The sequence below is a fragment of the Anguilla rostrata genome, chromosome 15 (genome assembly GCF_018555375.3).
Source record: "Anguilla rostrata isolate EN2019 chromosome 15, ASM1855537v3, whole genome shotgun sequence".
NCBI classification, from domain to species: domain Eukaryota; kingdom Metazoa; phylum Chordata; class Actinopteri; order Anguilliformes; family Anguillidae; genus Anguilla; species Anguilla rostrata.
Window position 1 is genome coordinate 22,587,901 of NC_057947.1, and position 24,426 is coordinate 22,612,326.

Genomic DNA, 24,426 nt, shown 5'->3' on the forward strand with positions numbered 1-24,426 from the left:
GTGTCTATGTGTGGGTTTTCCGAGGGCCCCCCATGGCTGCTTATACGGGTGTACTACACTTACCACACCCACACTAATTCAGTTTCTGCCCCCAACCCATTGCTGTAAAGCTAAAAATCCTGAAAGATGTTACATACCCGTTATTATTATGTTTGTTATTGATTGAAATGCTAGCTTACGTGGTGGAGAAAGTTTGCTTTGCTTTAGCTTAACCTCAAAAGGATGCAATCATATTTTTTCTGCTTCTTACTGAATTAAAGTGTGATCAGAAAGGATTGAATTATGTGCAAATGTCATTCTGTGCAATGCTTTGGATCAGAGCAAAGTTCTGTGTTGTTTCCACAAAATATTCTATCATTATTTGCTCAAGGGAAGACAACTTTGATGTCAGTAACCTCAAAGATCAAATAGGCCTAAGTAATGGCAGTTCCTTTTGTTTCAAATGTCAACTGAAACAATAAGTTGAAGTTCTTATTATAATTCTAATTATTCTCATTCTAATGCAAATAATTGGAGATATAAGTGCAATGGGGCTAAAAGGACCGAAAAATATTGATTCGAAGACTTCATAAAATAAGCAAAGAAACGCACAGTATGCATGAATTGGTACACTTTGAGGTTGTGAAGTACTAAGATAAGATTGTTGTCATGTAAGGTACTGTTCTGAATGTTATTTATATGAGAACATGGTTAAAATTTGTGCTGTAATTCTGTGAGCTTTGAGTGTTGACCACCCTTTTTTTTATATGAACTAATATCTATGAATTACTGAGTGATCTCATATTTGTTGCATAGCATAGATTCCACATTTGAATGCTCAACCATGCCAGGGTCAGATGCAATTAAATGTAGTATCAAACACAGATCTGTCATAATCTTTGTCTCAACATTTCAGTGTAACTTTTCTTCACACACTACACAAGTCTGTAATAACCAATAAGGAGAAATAGATGCTTAAAACATCAGCAGTGACATACTTGCATTCAAGGAACATCAATTAATGAAGCATATGGTGATATAATTCTCCATATGAGTCTGACAGTACGTTTATCTACACTATACATATTTACTGGGTAAAATACATTATTAGTCTTACAGCACTCTTAGGTTTGTGGATGTAGTACAAGTTCTCACCATGCTATAAACAGCTGCAGCCTGCTGGCTCTAGAGGCAGTGGTATGTAACCAATCATGTCTGGCAGTGGATAGCTTGATGGCCAGTCAAAGCTGATCAACAATAGAGATGCTGTGAGGACCTGAATGAGCATTGTGTCAAACTATCATTGATATGGCGTTTACAAAGAAAGGTAATTTCCGCGAGAGAGTCTATGAAATTAAAGGAAGATTGCGTTTGATTGCAGTTATTTCTGTTATAGGTGGTGCAACCTGTTATCAAGTTTAAGTTTAATTACTTTTTCACATGGGTGATATGGGTGTTTGATATCTTTTTTCATTAAATAAATGAAAAAATAAAAAAATAAAAACGTGTTTCGTGTTTACTTAGGTTCCCTTTGTCTAATATTACATTTTGCCTAAAGATTGTCAGTGTCAGTGTGACAAATATGCAATAAAGGAGAACATCAGGTACTTTTTCACAGCGCTGTATACAGACTGAGATTGGAAGCTTTAGCATGGACCTTCTTCCAGCAATTAATTGCAAAGGGTGAAACATGAACCCCTGCAATAAACAGTTTCAAAACATGTAATGTTTCCAGCTCAATACACAAACTTTTTCAGAAGTTTTTAAAGATCATAACAACATAATTATATTTTTAAGAATGTCCATGAAGGAATTAGAATAAAGTTAATTACAAATAAAAACATTTTTATTAGATGATTTATGTATCTTTCTTTTTCTCCCGTACAAGCAGAATGATTGTGGCTTGTTAGCCTATGGGGGCTGGGCAGCTTTTGATGCATGACACGAGAAACAAACTAAAATAAATAAATAAATAAATAAATAAATAAATAAATAAATAAATAAATAAATAAATAAATAAATAAATACCTTCGATCCCCTGTTCCTCATACGGGTCTGATTCAAGGAAACACTCTTCTTTAAGCAGTGTGGCTTCTTCTCCCCCCAAAGCGGTCAGCCTCTCCGTGATCGTGATGGGACCTGGGAGAAGTCATACAGTTATACGATGTGCCAATCATTAATGTGCTAGGCGATAATACACTGTATTGTCTAATGTGATTAAACCACCACGCGCTTCAGGTTTTGGAGCGCATAGATAAAAATTCAATTATAAATTCCATGGATGCTAAGCCTGAGCTGTTGAATGTGTTCAGAATCGTTTTTGTGTTTTGATTTGAACTCCATTTGCTTCCCTGTTCCTTGGCTCTGCTGATGACTGTATTAATAGCATAGTTCTGGCAGAAACATTGATGCGTATTTTTGGGAAAGCTTTCATGTGGTACTTCAATGGCTTTATCACTGACACCTTACATGGTGTGCTGCCTTAGTGTTTCTAATCAGGCTGCAGCTTTAATGGAAAATATTTAACATTTGTGACAGAACGTAAAGAAAATGTGCCAGTATTTGTCAGTCCACTGGGGTCTTTTCATACAGTAAATCATTTTTATATTGTCTTTACCAAATTTTGGTGTGGGTCTGGGATTTTTAATATGCAATGAAAGTGGTCTCTCCTTGTAAATTTAAAAATGTGCTTATCTTACTTACTCATCATATCATCATCCAGAAGCTTTCATTTGATGTAGCATTTCATGCTAAATAGTGTGCTCAACAGCCAACCTAGGACTTAAAAATGCGAACTGTGTGACAAGTCATGATCTCTTAAATACCCGCCATCATTCAGAGGTGTTTGTGTGAGTGTGTATGTGCATGCTCACAATATTGGTGATATAAAGACCAATAACAACACAAGATTACATTAACAGCAATTAATACATTAATTGGCTCCATGAAATAAATTGGGTAGATAATTACAACAGACAAGGGTCCAATAATGCTTGGACCTCTGCTGTTCGTCATATTTGCAATGCAACACATAGGATTCATTTTGCAATACACTCATTCATATATTTATATAGCCCCCCCTTTGTAATGTTAACCCATTGAGGTAGTACTTTCAGTCGAGTCTGGTCACTCTGAGCACTGGAGTAAAGATGGGGTGAGAAAGATGGATGGAATCTTGGATAGAGGTAAGTGACCTTGGTTTTGACCAGTGGATGGTCGCTTTCTTGCATTCACCTTCCGAGCTTTGAGTGGATGCCTTAAAGCCCAGTCACGCCCTTGGTAGTGCTGGCGCAGTAGCCATGAATGGCCAGTCTGCTGGGGCCTTTTCGCTCACACTGGAGGGACTGCGTGATTGGTCGGCCAGTTTGTGTGTTCATCCCCATCGTTTACCTCTGACGGGTTGTTGCTGTGTTGTTTCGGGCACTGTGAGTTCCTCCACTGTGAGTGACAAGGGGTGGGGACTGTAGTGATACGTTTGGTGTATGTTGTGTGAGTTTTACTGCAGAGATTGGGAAGGCAATGTTTACACCTGCATCTTCCCACAGTGCCTGTGTAATCCACTTTAATAGAATAGCTTTATCCTATCTTCCTTTGACTCCTCTCTCATTGCAGAGTGCACACAGAAAGCTTGGTATTACAAGAGGGCTGGAAAGGATAGGTGAATTTAGAAGCACAAGGCAATAGGTTTGTCCGATTGTTTTTGGCCCGTGTTTATACAAAGGAAAAGCAGTGGGGGCGTTGAGGTATGGTGATGGTAGGGGGTGCAGGGAGCATGAGTTAGTGGGCCAATAACAGCTAATGCTGAAACTCTGAGAACTTTAATGTAGGACTACCTTTCTAGGTTGGGAGGGGCAGTTTGAGAGGGAAATGTCTGAATCTGGACCTCATCCTGAGGGGGCTGCCCCTCTGCCTTGGTGACCCAACAGGAACTAGCCTTCTGTTACCATGGCTGCAGAGCTTCAGTGACTAGAAGGAGGTGAGGGCAAGTTGAGGCAGGCACAGTCACATTCCCCTGGCACATTCCCCTTCTTCTCATTGGCTCCTGCCTGGCTGCCTCGCACCATGTGACAAAGAGTGTTTCTAAGCTCAACTGCTCTGGAGTCCCTGAATGTCGGCTAACGCCAGTCTCCGGCACATTAACAAGGTTACTTGCCAAAAACGGTAATGTCATATCAAGTACACCAGCTGTTTTTTTGTTCGTTAAATTAGTCATGGAATGTCACATTATATGCTCGTTTGTAACCGACTGAAATAACACAAGATGTGTCCCCTTTTGAGTTGAGTTCTGATTAATAAGGCCCATGAATGCTTTATCGCATGAATCGCACAGCAGTCAACCGACTAATGTGCAAGGATAAATGGGAGCTGGAGGGATAGATTTGCCCGCGTGGATCCTCCTGGCCATTAGTATAACTGAGGGGTTTTTTAAAAAGTCAATTTCATTCTGCACAATGGGGAGGGGATTTTTTTGGGAGATCCATCGCTGATGGTTTTGGATCAGTGGCAGCTGGTATCATGCCTCACAGAGCAGAATAGCCAGGGACTCACACTCACACTGTCCTATATCCTTTAAGCACTTGTTTGGTGTTCTGACTTTGGAGAGGACACAGAGTCTGCATTTTAGATTCAGACTGTAAACATGTGGTGAACATTGCGCATGCCATAAACCTCAGGCACATTCCATGGCCCTAACAGGATCAAATTAGCATGGATCATGCATCTTTGAACATTAGATATACATTACATAGTAAGGGTAAGATCAAATGATTAATTATGGCCATATTCATCCACAAGATTGATCAATAATAACAAAAAAAAATCATCAAAGGTTATACTCTTTCTCATCAATTTTCTTGGACAGCCCAAGGACACTGAATGGGGTAATTAACAATGCCACCCAATTAATTTTCGCAAATGAAAGTGCATGCATTTGCTGAAATGTGGACACAAATTTATTCGCTTTGCATCTCACTCAATTTCTCTCTTTCTCTGAGTGGTACCTCATAAGAGCTATATAACTATAATGTACACACTTAATAATCATTCATAAATGCTTAATAATGCCGATAATGTTAATGATGCAGCTATTCACAAGGTATGTACAATGTCACATTGAAGCAGCAAAAGGTACCAGGTAATACAAAGGGAAACATAACATGATTTGTATCTTAACTGACATATGCATTTTGGTAGTCTAACTATATAGTGCATATGAAGGAGTTATATAGCATTTATGAACGATCATTAATATAAAGTGTTACCATTTTGCATGGGGTTGATACATTGAGTATTATCTGGTCCCTTGCTCAAATTCTTAGGAATTATATAATATTTATTTATTTAGCCCATTATTTAAGTATGGTCAGTATAGTTAAGGTGTACAACAGAGGTTAACAATTCTACTCTGACAAGTGGCACATTATTTCTAGATGGTCATGTATATATATTTCTTCTCAACCATTCACATTGGTGTTTCATTTTCTTCAACTGCAGTAAGCCAATCAGATGCTACTGCAAAGGTCTAAGCAGAATTAGCCAGCCATATAGCCATTCAACAAACTGCAGCTGAAAATGGGATTCACATCACAGTGGTCCTGAGTGTTTTGTAGAATATCCTGGAACCTCCATTTCCCGCAGGATTTAAACAACTTGGCTGGTAGGAGAGTCTCACCTGAGTGTCTGTGACCCTGATCATGTTCATCTTTTCACAGCAGATGTTGGGAACAAGCAGGCTTGGAGTTTAAAAGCAGAGAGCGATTATCTAGAGGAAATGCTACTCATGCTGTACAAAGAGAACCCTCAAAGCACCAGAAGTGGAATGATAATGTGTCCGTAAGTAAAGACCGTATTCCATTTTCGGTTTTAGTGTAATGAGAAAGACCACTGGGGTTGATATGGAGGAGAGTTAAGATAGATGCCCTATTAGTATTTACAAGGTGCATTAACAGTTACTGTATTGCTAAAACAAACCATGTATACTGTACCATATTTTGTGGTGCTTGCCTACAGCTCTAACAGAACTGTATTATGATCCTTAAATACTGTAATTTCTAACATTTTTTTTTAATTGTTAATGGATTACTGCCATCCATATTAACAGTCTTGGCAGGAAATCTTTCTGAATGGATTGTACCAACAAATGAAAAAGTGATCAGACTGACAGGTGGACTCATAATTTTCAATCATGCGCAGATTGAAAATTGCATTTCGCCAGAGACTTTTCATTAGGAGTGCACATGCACCTCCCTCCCCCACACCCCGCTGCCAACCTCCCCGTACCCCCTGCATCCCCACCTGCCCAGAGAACCCCCAGACGTGACAAAACTCGTTATGCCCCTTTTTGACAAATTGAAGCTATTAATAACCTGCCACGACCCATCTATAAGTGTCATCCGCGGTCCGTGGAGGGGAGAAACCCCCTCCTTTCCCGGATTGTTGTGGGGGAGAGATAAAGCCGGGCCTCCCCTCCCTCCTTTGAGGACGGTTCATTGTTCCTCCCCCACCTGAGGCCTGCTCCCTTCGTGTCCGACATAAATCAGACCACGGCGTCGGGCTGACAGAGATGGAGTATCTTCTTCACGGGGATCGTCAGCAGCCCGCTGGGAAGACCAAACCGGAATAAAACGACGGTAATGATGGCGGAATCAAGGAAGGCAGCGGGAGGCGCTGCCTGAGAACGCACTTAACTCAAGTGTGCCTGTGGGGCTGGGGGGGGTTTCATTTTTGGGGCGGTGGCAGAGGAAGAGACCTCAAAGTTGCAAAGCTGCTTCCTGTCTAGCTATCTATATCTGTGTGTGTGTGTGTGTGTGTGAGGCAGGTGGGGGGGGGGGGGGGGTGTAGGGTTGGGGAGGTTGAGTCAGATAAAGAAGATGCATTTCCCCCAGGATATGCACTTGTTGCTAGTAAGACAGGAAAGTTATTCTTGAGTGCCCTCTGTTGCACACAAGGGCAATTTCAAAGTTCAGTGTGTGTGAACATGGATGTGTATTCATGTTTATGTGTTTCTGTGCATGCACATACAAGTGTAAGCGTGTATTTCTTATCTGTTACTTTCTACAGTGTCTTCCACACAGAGGGTACACTAGTAGTAGAAAACAACAGCACATTGCACAGCACGAAACACAGGGGGCGCTCTTCTCTTATTTACTGCCTGTTAATCTGCGCTTTAAACAGAGCTGTCTGGGATCATTACTGAAAAGGCCTTCCGTAAGTCCCCATCCAGCCCCTGAAGTCATCGCCTGACTTCTTAATTAGAAGCGTACGCCTGAAATGCCAGACCATTTCTTGCCCTTGGAGTTTTACTTTTTCAGCGTTTTATTGATTGTTGTCCTCCGTCTCGTCCCCCGCTGTTTCAGAGCGGAGACGTCAGGCACACGTGCGACACGTCTCTGCATGTCAGAGCGATCACTGTCTGGTCTGGGACCGCAGGTGGCAGACTGTGGACGGGTTGCACAAGCTACACACCACCACTCATCCCCTCTTTCCCTAGAATGGCTGGGAGCTTTGTGCCCCTCTGACCACTGGGACACAGACGCAGTTCCAGCCCTGCCCAAGCCCACCCCCCAACACCTTATTAAGTGTACATGTCTCTTGGCATAAGCCCTGAATGTCGCATGGCTATGATGTCAAATGATGTGTTTCATGTTGACTGAGCTCTCAGCAGAACAGTGCGAAGTTGGAAGCGACACGGTTAAATCACTGTCAGGCTGCGTACACATGGCCACGCAGTGTCAGGAGTGGACTAGCATTTCAGTGAAAACCAACAGGCTGGAATTGTTTGTCTTACTCATTATAGCAGCGCTGTAGTCAGGTCGCCTCGAGTGTCAAGTCACCAGGGCTAAAGTCTGAGGCCAAACCACCAGTACTCAGGGGTGGCCCTCAAGGATTTTTGGCACTGTCCAGCTGGGCTAGTGGCCAATTCCACAAGCCCTTCTTTTAACTCCATAAATACATGTTTTCTATGAATCCCTTCTCATTCACAGCATACATGGTACATTCGTGTTCTATGACTTGTAGTATCTCCACCAATGGTGCTACTCATAGAATGACAATTTATTTGTACACTAATGATCTAGGCTACACCGAGAGAACAATCTCGAGCGAAAGTGTTGAACCGGCACTATCCCAACAAGTTTAAAAGCTGCTGCAGGATATGCAAGAAGCAGCAAATGCAAAAAAGTTATGTTTATTTGGATTAATAATTCATACATGAAGTTTTTACTGCTGAAATTAAACAACTTAGACAATTTACAATTTAAACGATGTAAAATATGACATGTCACTATTTAGGAAGTTAATTCAATCAACTGATACTGCACCATTGTAAGACATGACCCAAAGCCTATACATAGTACACTTCCTGTTTGGTTATTTCTCAGCTGTTAATGATCAATAAAAATGAATTTCATTGCCTCTGCTAAATACCAAATGCAACAAGTGTAACAGAAAGGCGAGAGGGCATTCTAAGGGCAAAAATCACGGGACTGGTTAAAGAGATGTTCAGAAGATGTTCGCAGCAGGATATTTTAACTGTACATAAAGTTGACCTGTATTTGTTGCCATAGAAACTTGTTTCATAGCTAGAGATTGGATTAAGCAGGTGTCATTCAACTACCTTAACCCAACCCCCACCCATTTTTTAAGGTAAACTTTTCATCAATGGTTACAAATTTCAGTTATGTTGAATTTTAAACAATAGACTCCCTTCAAAATTTCTGCTCAAGAAATCTCATTCGCCTGACGGACTAGTGAGGTCAAAATTGGACTTGCTCAAAATATAAACTACTTGCTTCAAGCAAGCAGGTGAGCTTAATTTATAGCCCTGCCAGTACTCAAATCAAGTAGTCAAGTCTGAGTCATCAGTACTTAAGTCTGAGTCAAAATTCAAGCCACCAGTGCTGAAGATTGAGTCAAGATGTCAGGAATGGGGGGGGGATAAAATCACATTTCACAGCTCCCAGCTCCCTCTATCAATGATGTAAAATTCAATTGTGAGACTACAAAAGAAGAGAAAGAGGCTTCGAATCCAAATTCTATTCTTCTTTTTAATGACTGGGTTGGATGCCATCAACATGGAATATGCGGGATATGTGTGTAATTAAACATTAAACTAGTGGTTTTAGTTGCAAACATCCATGGGAAACTTTCATTATAGCAACATAACACAGAAAGGGGAAGTGGGGGCTTTAATAATACCTATTTTTTTTGTTGAATAATAAAAACAAATGGCATGAAAAAGGACGAACTAGGTCAATGACGTAGAGCATGCAGTTAAACTCACTGTATATTAATGCGTGGGTCTTCTGCAACAGCCAGAAATGAGCTATTGTTAACTTGCATGGGGACCAATGTTTCATAACCCGATAAGTCTAAATAACTGAATACACAGTAAAGGCTCTTTGCTTTTGGTTATTATTGTTTTTGTTATTATTGATGTAATGCTGGAGGGATACTGTTTTTAAAGGTGCAAATATACTTAGCGTATCAGATTAAAACTTTCGATTAAACTAAAAATTTTAATTTTTTCTCCACAGGATTTAAAGTGGCTAACATTAGCCAGGGGTTACGCGCCTTGTAACCCCTCCCAACCGCCCAAAGGGATCACAGAGCTTCTCCACCCTAGCTCCCCAGTGGTGGAACGAACTCCCCGTCCCTCTCCGAACCTCCCCCTCACTACCCATCTTCCGCCGTGGCCTGAAGACTCATCTCTTCAGACAATACCTAGACTAACCACCACCACGCTGTATATTTCACTCTTTTAAACCCCCCCCCCCCCCTTTTCATGACACTTGTTACATGTTGCCCCATCCCAGCACTTTTTGGTAATTTGTATTTGTCCTAATACCGTAGCTTATTCTTCTGCCTAGTTGGCTTTGTAGAGGTTAGGTCAGAATAGTGTTCACTGTGTGAACTGTCTTCTTGGCTAGAAACAGCTGTACAAAATAAGTATTGTACCTTACTGAACCTGTGTTTAGCAGTTGTCTATGACCATGAAATGCACTTTTTGTACGTCGCTTTGGATAAAAGCGTGTGCCAAATAAATGTAATGTAATGTTAAATCACAATTTATTCAGAGAAATGAGATTTTCCATTGCCCAGCTTACAATAGTTGAAACACTTTTGTGCTGCTGATTTTTCTATCTTTAGCGGCTTGAGCAGATGAATAAGCCAAGACTGACTGCATTAGCAAGCCCCTAATGATGAACTTGTGTGGCTGAGTCACACTTGTTCAATCCAAAGTGATTTAGCCTTCTGCTGCGGATGCACACAGAGCAGGCGGCTCACAAAATATAATGTTTTTCTGCATTTCACCTCAGTTTTACCTTTGTAGATGGTAAAGTTATATCAAAGTTATATCCGAAGAAAGTTATGTCTCCATCATGGACGGTATAATTTGCAAACTGAAATCGCGTTTTTCTTGGTATAGGCAAAGTGTGGACAAAATTCACACGGACAGTGACCATTATCAAATGTTCCACATCACTGACACGCGATGCATAATAACAGGTTGATTGGGGAGGATGCCATTGAAAATGAATCACTGTGAATCAAGTCCAAGTGAAAAACGGTATAGCCCACAGTAAGTCAAGTCAGGAGTCACAAAAATCCTGGACCTATTGCTTTTTTTTCAGATGACAGAGAATGTTACTATTTTTGGACAGGATGGAACATTGTGGGCTCAGTTTCAGATTTGTAACAAACAACATTTCATGAACAAGGAGGATTTTGTCTTTTTTTCATATTGATAGCAAAATCCTAATGCATAGCAGTAAAGCTACTTGTGATGTGCACATAAGAGGGTGTGTGTGTGTGTGTGTGTGTGTGTGTGTGTGTCCTTTAGGAAAGAGAAATTGAGATTTTCTAATGTCTGGCATTATATATTCGAAGGCCATAACTATTTTCTTTATTACCGTAAGGTATGAGCTAAGGCAGATATATGTTACTTATTTATTTCGATTTATGCATTAAATTAATTTGCCCTTTTATTCAGTGACCTACAAGGCTTATATGATGTGATCACAGGAGGAAAAATATCAACAATAATAAGTGGTGCGCAACAGCCATAACTGCAGTAATTGATCATCCAGCAGGAGAAATAAAAATATATAACAATAAGCAGTCGCAATGAAGGCATTGTAGAGCTCAGCATTGATTTGCCAAGGCACCATTACCCTACATCACAGTCCTAACGTAGTTCATAGCACCAAACAGTGATTCATAAAAGCTGTATTAACCCTGCATTGCACCACGTGGTGTGTAGCATGGATGCTTGTCACAGGAAATCCAGTCCCAGTTTCTGCAGGGAGAGAGAGAGCAGTTGCCCCAGCTAAGTGCAGATGAAATATGTCGCGAGACTCAAGCTTGGTCATGAACCACATGAACTACATGAGGTTGTACTGAATTTAGGGCCCTGGTGTTGAATGGATTCCATGATCTCTGTGCACCGAACTGCGACAAAACCTCAGGATCCTCTCTCCTCCCACTGTGGGTGAAGTCAGGGGCCGCCGGCCTGGCTCCTCCCCCTTCACACTTTCGCTGGGGCGGGGGGGTTGCTTCAGTCAAGCGTGGGATGGAACTGCCTCATTGAGTCGTTAGACGATGGTGTCCCGAGTCGCCTGCCTGTCTCCTTACCGCCGACCTCGCTCACGCATGGCAGCAAAACGGACAGATGTGAGGATGGCCCCTGGCCTTCTCTCCTGTTATCCCCCCCTACGCTCTGGAGCCAGGGCCGGTCTGCGGGCCGGGTGGAGAGAAGGGGACCGTGACTGTTCTCAGCCCCGTCTGCACATGCTCCATGCTGTGTGTGCCAGTTCTTCTCCACAGAGAAGGAGCTGGGCATGAGGGCAGGTGTGGAACTCAGGCTTCACACTATTCAGCCACCTCCACCTGCCAGTCACGCACAGCACACTCGTACAATTCCATCTGAGGTAAGCGTGCAATACATCTCTTCTACTGACCAGTAGAGGGTGCTGTAGCACTTTTTACTCGTTCTAACTATTGCCCTTTATGCCTGGGCTGTGGTCTAAATTACACCTTGATAAAGAGGCATAATATTTAGTGAAATAATATTGAGTACATTCTGGCATTAAAAAAAAAAAAAAAACAGGAAAGAGGGAGCCTAATTGGGCAGCCATTATGTAAGAACCATGGAAATAGGTGCAACATTAATTGGATGCTGGCAAGAGGTTTAATTTGCCCGGTAGGGGTATAAATTAAATTAGTTCAAGCAGATCAGCCTGTCGGGCGACCCCCTTGCTTTGTGCGGCTGGCATGCAAATGTAAACATGCGAAGAGGACACAGCACATGCACATTCGTTAATGCAGCACCTGACTATGGAGTGCGTAATGGCTTCTGCTTGTTCTTTTCAGATCATCATCTATCCAGTTCATGAATGTTTGATATAGTGAGTCAGAAAAAGAAAACATAACATCTTAAGACCAACATCATGTATATGTCGGTGTAGATGTAATCCAATAAGGTATGCTGATTTGATGCTACAATAGGACTCCAAAATGGCTAATTTTAGCAATACAAATGCTCAAAGACAGGTCCTCTTCTTTAAAACACAGAATTATAATTACACATTTTCAATAACTAATTTTATGAAATAACATGTTTGATTATGTTGGAATGTTCTTTTAGCATAGAACGCATAGGAGGGAAAACATCTCTGAATCACGCTAGCTATCAAGAATAGGGAAGACACACACACACACACTGTATAATGGATACAGTGATCCTCAGTGCTGCTTGACTGAGCGTGAGGACACCTGGGGTGTCGTTGGGTGCAGGATGTTTGGGGAAGACACGTCTCAGCTGACACTGCGCAGCATCTCATGGGAGCCGTTCATTAACCCCCCCCCAAAGCTGAACTCAGAAAATATTTCCAACGCATACAGCTTCACATGGATAAAATTTTGACTTAATTTTTTTAACTTTGTATTTATTCATATTTGTTGGGTATCCACATTTCATGTCTTAATTCAGGTCATCTTATCAAATGTTATTTTCGTGTTGAATGCTGCAGTTCATGCTGCATTGCGTTTTATACTGCTGCTAGGGCAATTTCCCAAAAGAACAATACAGATCTATTGAATTGAATCAAAGTGAAGTGAAAACAGGCGGTGGGCTGCCCTGTAGAGTCACATGGCTAGCTGTGGCCTCATGGGAGAACAGACGAGGTGGGAGTGACCTCTGACCCCACGGGCTCCTGTCCTGCCAGGCCTCAGCTCGAGCACCCCTGGCATTTCTCTGGGAGGAGCCACGTTGCCACTTGCAGGTCAGAGCACCATGATGTGCCTCTTTAGCCTGAAAGGGGTCCAACGAGGGAAAAGGGACACACGTAATCATTCACCTCCAGTGGTAAAATTCCAGCTCATTACAGCAATGACTTTGTTTTATTGTTCTGCCCACATTCCACTTCTTCGGACTCCTGTAGACCGGAAGCATGGAAAGCGTTTGGGTGAGAGTCAGATTATGGTGCTCTTTTGAAGGCGTCTAACTGAACAGAGCAGGGTTGCTGTCGTGGTGGTTTCCTTTCCCTGTAAAGATACCTCTGCCTGACGCACAGAGGTTCTTCGCTGTGCAAGCGAGCGATAAGAGAGGGGTGGCTGACAACATTTCTGTTTGTTTCAGGTTGAAACAAAACCTCCGTTCCCGCTCACCTCTTCCGCCGCCTCCTTCTCCCACACGCAGCACCTTTAAATGCATCTTATCACCTGCGCAGGCTTGCTGCGGTTGAACCTGTCGCAGTTATTGCTCTCTCTGTGGGTGGCGGAAAGTCGGCGCGTTGCACTGCGAGGGGTAATGGGAGTGGTGTGCAGCGGCCCCCACGCAGCCTTAAAAAGGAGTTTAACGACTCAGCCGGGGGGGACGGGGATGGGGGGGGGGAGCTTTGGCCCCGGCAAGGACGGCAAAATTGATGCGTTTTATTGCAGATTGACCCGGTGGGCTCCCAGAACACCTCGCAATAAAGGCAGGATTTCTGGGTTTAGAGTTAATGTACCGGTTTTAATAAAGCAGCTTCAGCTGGGTGGCCGTGTCCTCCTCTTCTTCCTCTTCCTCCAAGGGCCCCCGAGCTGGCAAAACTCCGGGACAGAGCGACGGAGAGGAGAGATACCAGTCCCCTGAGCCTGTGGTCTGTTTTTTTCCCCTTCTTCAAGGACTGTGCCTCAATGTCACTTTCAGGACGCTAGCGGGAAGTCTTGATTTTTTTTTTTTTTTTGCAGGCCGTGCGGCACGGAGCGTGTGATGTTCTTTCAGGAATCCCTGGCGAAAAGAGGACGCGGTTATTAAATATTACAGCCGTTCTCTTTCATTTCATCTCCTCATACGCGGGGCTCTCAATAATTGACGACGAGTCGCACAACTCCTGTCTTCGTGCTTCAGACTCCTTCATGTCTGTTTTAATGCCACACACTGGGTCCACGCTCATTTAATCATTCATTTTCAACACAGTCACCTGCATGTGCCACATGGTTTCCGTGTTCTACAAACCTTTCATTTGGTTCAGGAAAATAACTCAGTTCTGTGTGTGAGAATAAAGTTTTAAAAACAAATGGAAATATACATATTTGTGATATTTTTTGTTTTGATAGGATGTTCCATGCAAAAAAAAAAAGAGAAAAAAATGCTGTTGTCTAAAAATGATGCACCTAATGCAAGAAAACTGTTAGTATTTTATACTTCTGAAACTTCATATAATGATTACATGTACCATAAATTAGGCTGCCAAATTTTTTTCTTTCATAATCCTGGATAGGCAGCAATTGCTTGTAAGGGTGATATTCAATACTGAGCCTTCACTCCGTGTTTGTCTTCTGTCTGTTCACATTTCACTTAATCTTTCTGTTAAAGCACAGTAATGAAATACAACGACAGTCCTCCCAAGATACAAACAGAAAGCAGCAATAAAAACAGAGGCCTGGTTTCGGAATATGTATGAGCGAACCAAAGACATTTCATTAGGTTTCCCCTCACATTGCATTAAATCTCACTTTTGTCAAAACAGCCATCTGTACTTCCTGTCACTGTCTGACAGGATTTTGGAATGCAGACAAAATGCATTCATTATATGAAATGAACCCAATCCGTTCCTTTCCACAGGAAGCTGCTGAATCTGTAAATTGCACAGGTCCTTGGAAAAGAATGCATCGCAGTTACTACCGCAGCTGTTTACCAAATCAGTGATTTGGAGATATTAGTGTTAAAATGTCAGCCGGATAATCCACACATCATGTCCCAAATGAAACATAATCTGTGTTTTTGAAGCTGTAATTGCAGAAATTAGTTTGCCAAGACTTTTTCTTTCTTTCTTTCTTTGACACTTCTACTGACAACGCAGTGGCGGGACAGATATAATCAGGCTGCCCTGACTGTCACAGAAAGCACTGGGAGATGTTCATTAAAACAAAAAAAAAACGATTTCTTACAAAACAGATTAGAGAATGTTTTTGTTAAGTTTGTGCGCAGCGTTCTGTTAAGAGGAACAATAGCAGGGCATTTGCATTCACAGACACGCACAAAGACACGGGCAAATTGGACAAAATGGCAGACGCAGATGTTTAAAAGGAAATCTGGGAAGGAAGTAGATTGGTTTAAATAATCGAAAGTGGACTCATTTAAATGAATGGAACGACCGGGCAAAAGAACGTGCTGACTCAAATCACATGCTGGCCTCAAATATAAAGATGGCCCACAATGAGAGCTGCTGCAAAATGGGGAATGAATATATATTGTATAAGGATATTCCAACTAGGATTTATTATTTATTTTCTGGGGCCCATGAATGTGACTGGAAGGACTTTAGTTTGTTAGACAGCAAATTATTAAAATTCCAAGCACATCGATTCCCAATGTGCACACGATAGGCAGGCATGTTTAGTGATATGTAACAACGTATGCCTGTATTTTTGTACTTTGTAAACTATCTGATTACAAAAATGATCAAATGTGTATCCCTTGCACCGTAGGAATAAAAGGCAATTTACATCTGTGCGCGTTCGGCGTGTGTACGTAAACCTCCTCTCAACAAAAGAAGCTGTCATGATCTTACATCATTAGCTGTTTATTGTAAGATATTTTATTCTGAATAAAGAGGAATCATCTCTCACTGAATAAAGAAGAAGAAAAAAATCTTGTAATATAAGCAATTCCAGCTATTCAGCATGACGAGTAGGCCTATTTGGATAGCTGAAGATGCATTAATTGGCTTTAGCCTGCAGTGCAGAACACGGTACTTTGTGGCATGGCAGTGGGCAGTTGCTGATTTGAAACTGAATGTCTCATAAGTTTTGCTGCTTGAGATTCATGTTAGCCTTGTAACCTTCTCCTCCTGCAGGCAGCTTTTCTCTGCGTTTGATCCCGCTGTGCTGTTGCTGTGCTTTTAAGCCAAAAATAAGTGAAAAGCATGTCTGACATTGTAAGAGCCATTTTTTAGGCACTAGTCTATACATATTCATGCATTTATTTATATATTGCCAGCCAGAATGTCCATATGCATAAATGCATATGCACACATTTTAAACACACCTTGATTTAAAAAATACTAGCTTTTTCAAAGTATCCGTTTTTGAATATTAAAAATATTTATCTGAATTGCTCCCATACTGATTCACAATAACACACAGTTCGGAGGAGGGGGTAGTGATATTTGTTGGGGTTTTTGGGAACATTATTAAACAGCCAGAATGATGTAGGATAGAATTATTGGATGACTGCCCAGTTTAAATCTAGTTCCTCTCTTGGTCTTTCTTATGCCTTAGCAAAAAAAATGATCATCATTGGTTGACTGGCTTCTCAAAAAAAAATCACTCTCTTTCTTTCTCCGCTTTATGCACCATCTTTCAAGGTGGATTGCTCACACATCAGTGAGCTCTACAAACAAGACAAAACTTTCAAAACAAAACTGTCTTTAGCATCCTTGGGAGCCTTAGGAAAAATAATAGCAATGAATAATAAAAAAATAAAACAAAAACAACAAATATGAACAGATTCCATTTAAAACAGTGATTGCCTAGCATCTTTTGTGATGAATGCAATAACACAATTTACATTCTGCGATGGCCATGCTCTGATATCACCTGATCAAGAAAGGGGTGGTTGTTAGCCACTGTTTTTGTAAGCTGTCGTTGTAATGAAGAAGCGGAACGTGATGATTCAAAACAGATGAGAATTGTTTGAACTGAATGCTCTGGGGGACAAAAATGACAGGATACTGCTGTGTGTTTTTGTAGGACGTCTAAGACAGAACCAGGTGTGCCTTCATCAGCCAAAGTCAAAGTTTTCCTCTGTCTGCAATCAGACCAGATTTGGTTCAGAACTCAATGACAGTAAAAACACGATAAAGACGCAACACAGAAGAGGGTCTAAAATAAGCATCTCGTTACTTATTTATATATGTATCTCGAGACATACCATGTTCTGATCTGATTCTAAATGTGCTGCCAGAGATTTCCAGCTTGCCTGCGCTCATGGAAACATTAATTATTAATCACAATATGCACTCATCGGAAAGTCTCAAGGCGACTTTGTGACACTTCTCGTCAATACTGTTGACATGGCAGTGCTGCCGCATTAACACAGGACTCAGTGGTTAAAGTGGACATGTTAATGGATGTACAGTGCACAAGCGCATGGGGCACATTTCAATGATGGCAGTTTTTCCAAGTGACAAATCCACTGTTAACAACCGCTTCTGAAGTGTGCCCTCTGGTGTATACGGAAGACTCATCGTTTACAGTTACTCCATGTACATTATTTTTTTCATCCGTGGCTGCTGTTGCTGCCCAAGCAATCCTTGCTTTGGCCAGGATTCAGTTAACATTTGTCCTGAGATTTGGCTGATGATTAAACCAAGGGTTTGTAATTATTCTTCACAAGTGGACATGTGCCGAAAGCAGCAGTCACCGCGATTAACTCACCATTAATCATGTTTGAGAAGCAATAAAAACAGACACATACATTTATTAGTAAGTGAAAGTTGAGAAACAAACTTGGACTAAATTTAGACCTTCGTTTCTGAATGTAATCTGGTTTTTGAGATCGTAACGGCTGATTGACAGGCCCGCGCGGCCGTAGGGAGCTCCCTGTGACGTAACCGAGTCGCTACGTCAGGATCGTGTTCGACACTTCGCCAGTCCTCCGGGGGGAGGGCTCAGAAAGGGGCGAGGCGGGGGCCTGCCGTCGCCTCGCTGCTCGGGAAACGGAGAGCCACGGAGAGCCGCGAAAAGCCGGGCGGCCGGTTATCGCCGCGACCGCTACCGCACCATGTGCCACTCCAGTTTCAAAAGGGGCCCTTTTTAAAAGTGGCCAGATAAAGCATGGGCCCATGCAGCGTTCATGGCTCAGCCAAGGTCTGCCTCAGGCTCCCAGGAAGGAATTGCATTAATAATTCATCCAGAACTTTCTAGTGATCAATCAAACCCTTGTCGACAAATCAAGGTTGCGCTCCAGCACAACGCAGGCAAATGTGGAGCCCTACATAGTTTCTGAGGCGATAATAATAAGCTCTGGTGACTTTGATCATCTAAGACGCGGCAGATCAAGCTTGCTCCTAGCAGAGGCACTCTTTTTTTCCCCCTTGTTTTTTTTCCTGTTATCCATCAGTCACTGAACACCTTGACTTATTTTTGCAAAACCATCAATCTGAGCGTTGATAAAACACATTAAACATCATGTGCCAGCACCATGACAATGATTAACTGGCACTAAATTATGGGAACACTGCATTCATATCTGAGTGCTGAAAACCTGTGAAAATGTAGAAAATCTAAGCAAATGACAACTGCACGCCAAAGAAAATGTATCCATGCAAATGTATTCAAATGGTTTTTTCAAATGAGTAAATAATTGATTTGTTTAAAAGGAGGCTTAAAAAAACCAAGCAAATGACAGAGAAAGTAATGTATAATAAACTCCATTCAGCTCAATTTTATACCCTTGAATAGCTTTCCAGCATTGCTTTCAAACTGCTTTTTACCATAGTGGTGTAAAAAGTGTTACTTTACAGATTTAAACAACGCCACAATTCATCACATCTTCAAGTGCTTAGTCATTAGACACAAATGCATCAGCGTGTTCCTGAGTCCTGTGTGACATTAAAATATTCTGTCATTTTGATTTGATATTAATGAAAGCCTGCAGGTGTGGGAAGAATGCACATTGAATCTTCCTTGTGAGGCTTTTTTTCCCCGTTAGGGTGTGTTCAAACAATTCAGAGCACGATAAGCCCGAAACAAAGGAATACATATTTGTTTTTCATCTAAAAGAGAACATTTTTGATGAACCATGGAGTGTAAAGCTGTACTTCAAAAGAAAACAAATAGCTTTTAGTGTGAAGAGAGTGCTCATGAGTTTCAGGAAACCAAGTCTGGGGGAATGAGACATGGCAGCTTTTTTTAAATCCCAAAAATGCAAGAACTTACAACAGCTATAACCATCACTCTTTAACAATAAGCTAGTAGTAGTAATAGCAGCTTGCTACTACTATGATAGTACTACTTAACTCACTCATAATATTTACATTTACCTTTATTTTATCTATTTTTTAAAACTGATATAGGCTATAGCTCATTACATCCTAACTCCAAGTGTTTCTATATTCATTGAGCATACTTTCAACAGATCAGACTCCCAAGCCACATTAGCCACATAATAGATGTTATAACATAAACAGGTCTGCAGGTGTAAAGGGCATTCAAGCTAAATACGTATTGTTTCTGGGTTTCCACGGTGTTTGGTTATAATAGAGAAAAGTAGGCAGTGAGATTATAAGGGTCGTCTGGGGCCCAACAGGTCCTGACAGGGACAAATGTGCAAAGCAAACAAAAAACTAAAATGAAACAATAAAACTAATAAAACCATACGATTCATATTTGCTGCAGCACCGATCAAAAAGCATGCCCTCCTACAGGGCCCACACATAAGGGCATGACTAAAGGGGTGGCATGGGACCACCCTAACCCTAACCCTTTCAATATGACTGGCCACCCCCAGTGTTACTGGGCCAGAGAACTGCAAGTCTGAAAATGCCCAATGCCATTGGATCAGAGCGCTGTCAGTCTGTTGTCCTATCCATGCCAAACAGTTATTCAATAGAATAGATCATAAGCCCATTTTCAAGCTGTATTTATTTATGACAGAATTCTCTGATTTCCCATGGGCCATCACTGACCGGTTCTTGGTCCTCCTTGGGCTGTTGGGCTGCCCCATTGAAGAAATCCTCGAATTGCCACTGTATGCACATCTTGGTGCACCAGAACTTTCCCTGGGCAAATGGAGATATTACTTTTAAAAACTTTTTGAAAAATAAAAAAAAATAATTTGTCTCACTCAAACAAAATTGCCAGCACAAATGCAATATGATTGTTAATAACAACAAAGCCTTTCATGTGAAGAAATTGCTTGCTGAAGTATACTGAAAATACACTTTTATTCTTTATAATTTCATACTTGTGTAATTACACTCAAGTGTGCTGAAGTATGCTATTTTCTGCATAGCCTGTAAAATAAGGTGAACTGAGTTTGTCAGTAATTTAAAGTACATTTGGGTTCTAACATGATGGATAACCAAGATGTGTATATGTTCTGTTTAGGTACACAATGTCTTCATAGACAGTATATTTTCTTCTTTTTTGTTGTGTTACACTGTGGTTTACAACAATCAGACCATTATAATGAAGTAACCTGGGGTGATTTTCTCCATAAGTGTCTCCTATAAAAGTGTTTATATGAGTACAATAAAGAACCATACAAGTTACAAGTACTCTATGAGAGTGGATTTTACTAAACATATTGCTGTGCAGGGTTTTTGGTTTCCACATGCCTTCAGAGAAATATATGTGAGAAAATATGATGAAGACCTGGCTTAATATTCCATACCTGCCCAACCAGATTTATGCCAACTGGTTTAATATGCTATACCTTCCCAACTCCAGTTCTTCATCTGAATTCTTGTATGGCTGCTTAAAACAAATGCTGAAGCCTGTTTTATTTTTATTGTCTGAAACAGATCGAGAACCTGGGTACTGATAAACTGGGTAGCTCTTGGTAGATATCCATTTTCAACAAGGATAGTGAATTTTAATGTGAGGTATTTTTAGAGCCAAAATTTTCTGTCCTCCAAAGGGAGCTGTGTTGCAGCAGCCAAAGCTGACACATTCTGTGCTGTACATGCTAATGTTAGCCCAGTGGGACAATTCAGGCTGCAACGTTTCCATTACATTCTGGGGGTTATATGAGGATGGATCCCGCCTGAGTTTGGATCACTGAAAATATCTGTTAAAACTATATATATATGCATTTTGGGAAACTCTGGATGCAGTACATAGTTGTTTTGCATACAGTAAATACATACACACACACACACACACACACACACGGGCAGGCAGGCATGCGCACACACACACACACACACACACACACACACGCTGAGCTCCATAAAGACCTATTTTTTCCTGATTTGGCTCTGTACTCCACAATTTCAAATTTATAATCAAACAATTCATAATATTCTTAACCTTTATTCAAGGGCATTTTAGTACTTTGCTGCATATCCTTTTCATGCAACGACTGCTTGAAGTCTGTGACCCATAGACGTCACCAAGTGTTGAGTATCTTCTCAGGGGATGCCCTGCCAGGCCTGTACTGCTGCCATCTTCAGCTCCTGCTTGTTTTGGGAGCTGGCTGCCTTACATTTTCTCTTTGGCATATGAAATGTATGTTCAGTTGGATTCAGATCAGGTGAATTACTTTACCAGTCAAGAACTTTCCAGTTTTTGACCTTTGTTGCTTTAGCAGTATATTTGGGATCATTGTCTTGCTGTAGGATGAAGCACAGTCCAATGAGTTTGAAGGCTTTTAGTTGAACCTGAGCAGATAGATGTTTCTGTGTGCTTCAGAATTCATTCTGCTGCTGCTATCAGCAGTTACATAATCAAATAAGATACATGAGCTAGTACCTGAGGCAGCCATACATGCCCAAAGCATAACACCCCCACCAAACCATAGGCTTACCAAAATCAACTGTTTGGAACATCATTAAGAGGAAAGAGAGCCCTAGTTGGCTCAGTAATCGCAAAGGGCCTGGTAGGCTAAGGAAGACCTCTACAGAAACACTCTTCAGGACGCAGGCATAGATGTGTCAGTGACTACTGTCTGCAGAAGACTGTCCTAACCTTGATTTAACCCTGGAAGAAGCAGAGAAGCAAAGGAGAGCTGGGACATGTCTCTTAGCTAAGATAATCAGCTATCAAATAAGCTATTCAAAGACCACAGAGTACTGAAACGGCTTCCATGTCATTCTGTGAATCTCACAACAAAGTAACTGGTTGCCTGTGACTGTCTGTAAACCATATGGTAATTTTGTTCTAATTGTGTCTCTTTGGCTCCTTTGAATTGCGAGTTTGACAGCTCGCGGCCCTTTGAGAGTCCAAGTTAAAACAGCGAATACAATAAAATGAAAATGTTTCACGTGCAGCTTATTGCATGATAATGTGAAGTCAGTTGTGGTAAAACCACTGGTTAACACCACTGAGCACATAATGACAATGTGCTTGGTTGCGGGAGGATGACCGATTCGTCATTTGCACTAAATCTCTGGCTGTCCAAGTGGCAAATTGTCAGTGATAATTAGTGGCTGTAATTAACTGGCTTTTGATTGAGCAGAGATGGGGGTCACAATATTTGATCACAAGCAATTCATTTCCTGTGACAGGCAAGCAGAGGCACGTTTTTGCTTGCGGCTCAGGGACGCAACAGCACGTCTTCCTCCAGCTTTTCTGTGTCTCTTGGTTCTATCCACAGTGCAGAGAAAGCCTTGCCGATGGCGTGGGGGTATGTGAAAAATTGAAGTTATAAAAAAAAGACAGATGCTTTACAGTTTTATGGAATACAGTTGAAGCATTTTAATTCTACTGTCCTTTTCGTGCTGAGCCCAACTTTGTACCACGTGCCCTGCTAGGAGCATTAGGCAGTCTTATACCAGTAGGTAAATGATCAGTTATGTACACTAATAACTTACACTAATGTGACGGTGGCTATACTGGAAAACAAATTAACCTCTATCTTTTATCAGAAAGGTCCTCTTCACCTGCAGAAGAATAACAAGGAATAATAAAGAATATTTGGAAGGAGCTGACAATGGTGAGGGGTAGAAAAATGGCTTTCATTATTTGGCTTTTTTGCTGTGAAAATGGAAATTACCAGCTGTAGAAATTCCCTGATAGACATTTAATTAACTCACAGATGTAGAGGACAGCAGGGGTCCAATGTATGTCTTGTGCTGTGATATAGGCAGTGTCTAGCCTCCAACTGGATGATAATGAATATACATTTCTCAAATATCTCACTCATGTACTTACTGTACTTTCTCTGTGTACTTTATTTTATCACGGTATTTATTGTTTAGCAAAGGTCAGATGAATAGTCATCATCATCAGGGCACTGGTGGTCATATAAATAAATAAATAAATAAATAAATAAATAAATGTAGGTAATTGGAGAATGTAACTGCATGAACAGAAACATCATAGCAATCCAAGTTGAGTCAATATAGCTATCCAACCTGTGTGTGTGTGTGTGCGTGAGTAAGGGCGTGCATGTATGTATGTGTGACTGTGTGTGAGTGGAATAAGCAATTTTAATCACAAAGCAGCTTACATTTAACAAAACATGCGCTGCATGATTGTTTTCATTACAAAATCTGCAGATTGTAAATCTTTAACATGGACGTTCGTCAGTTATAGTTTATGCTCCTTTACTAAGCCATTGTTGTTTTTTATGTTTGGCGCGGCAATTTTAGTCACTCTCTGTTTTCCAATCACAATTACAGAATCTGAATCTACTGTGGTTGAATTTTGGCTGAGTTTGCTTTCTTATCGAGTGTACTCTTAAAAAACCGAGGAGGAAAGAGTGAGACAGAAAAATGGATGGGCCAGTGGCATGAGCACACAATATGCACCCAGTGTTCATGGGAGTTGCAGTGCCATGTAGTATCATTTTAAATTGACTTAATCATTTCTGATGCCTTTTGTAAACTACAAAGATTTTTTTTCATTGTTAATTCCACCAAAAAGTCATCTGCCCAAGTGGCTAGTAAGAGTGACGGAGTTACATGCCACAGCCAAATTCTACCCACAATGTCAAGCCCTGATAATCATTATCATCTTCATCGTAATAATCATCATCCTTTGCAACTGAGCTTTATTCTGTTTGTTTATGTGTATTTCAACATGTGCAGCCATTGACATTATTGAATAAGAATGAGTAACTATTTAACAGAAGCCATTTAATCGACATCAGTGCTAAATATTTACCCATTCACATGCGATCATGTCAATGCTGTTTCACAAGGTAATGCTTTAATGTTGAAATCTGCTTAATTAAAAACATAAGCAATTAATTAAAGTGTGAATTGAGACCATTTGTTACTGCAAACATTGATTTCT

At 41.1% G+C, this 24,426-nt stretch overlaps 1 long non-coding RNA gene across 1 annotated transcript in view; it reads right to left on the reverse strand.

The window, feature by feature from the left end:
* Positions 1 to 2,006: 2,006 nt before the first annotated feature.
* Positions 2,007 to 24,426, reverse strand: part of LOC135241161 (uncharacterized) — a 132,129-nt gene continuing 109,709 nt past the window's right edge. Inside the window, exon 3 of the long non-coding RNA XR_010325915.1 lies at positions 2,007 to 2,118. This is a non-coding gene — a long non-coding RNA (uncharacterized LOC135241161). The remainder of the gene's footprint in view (positions 2,119 to 24,426) is intronic.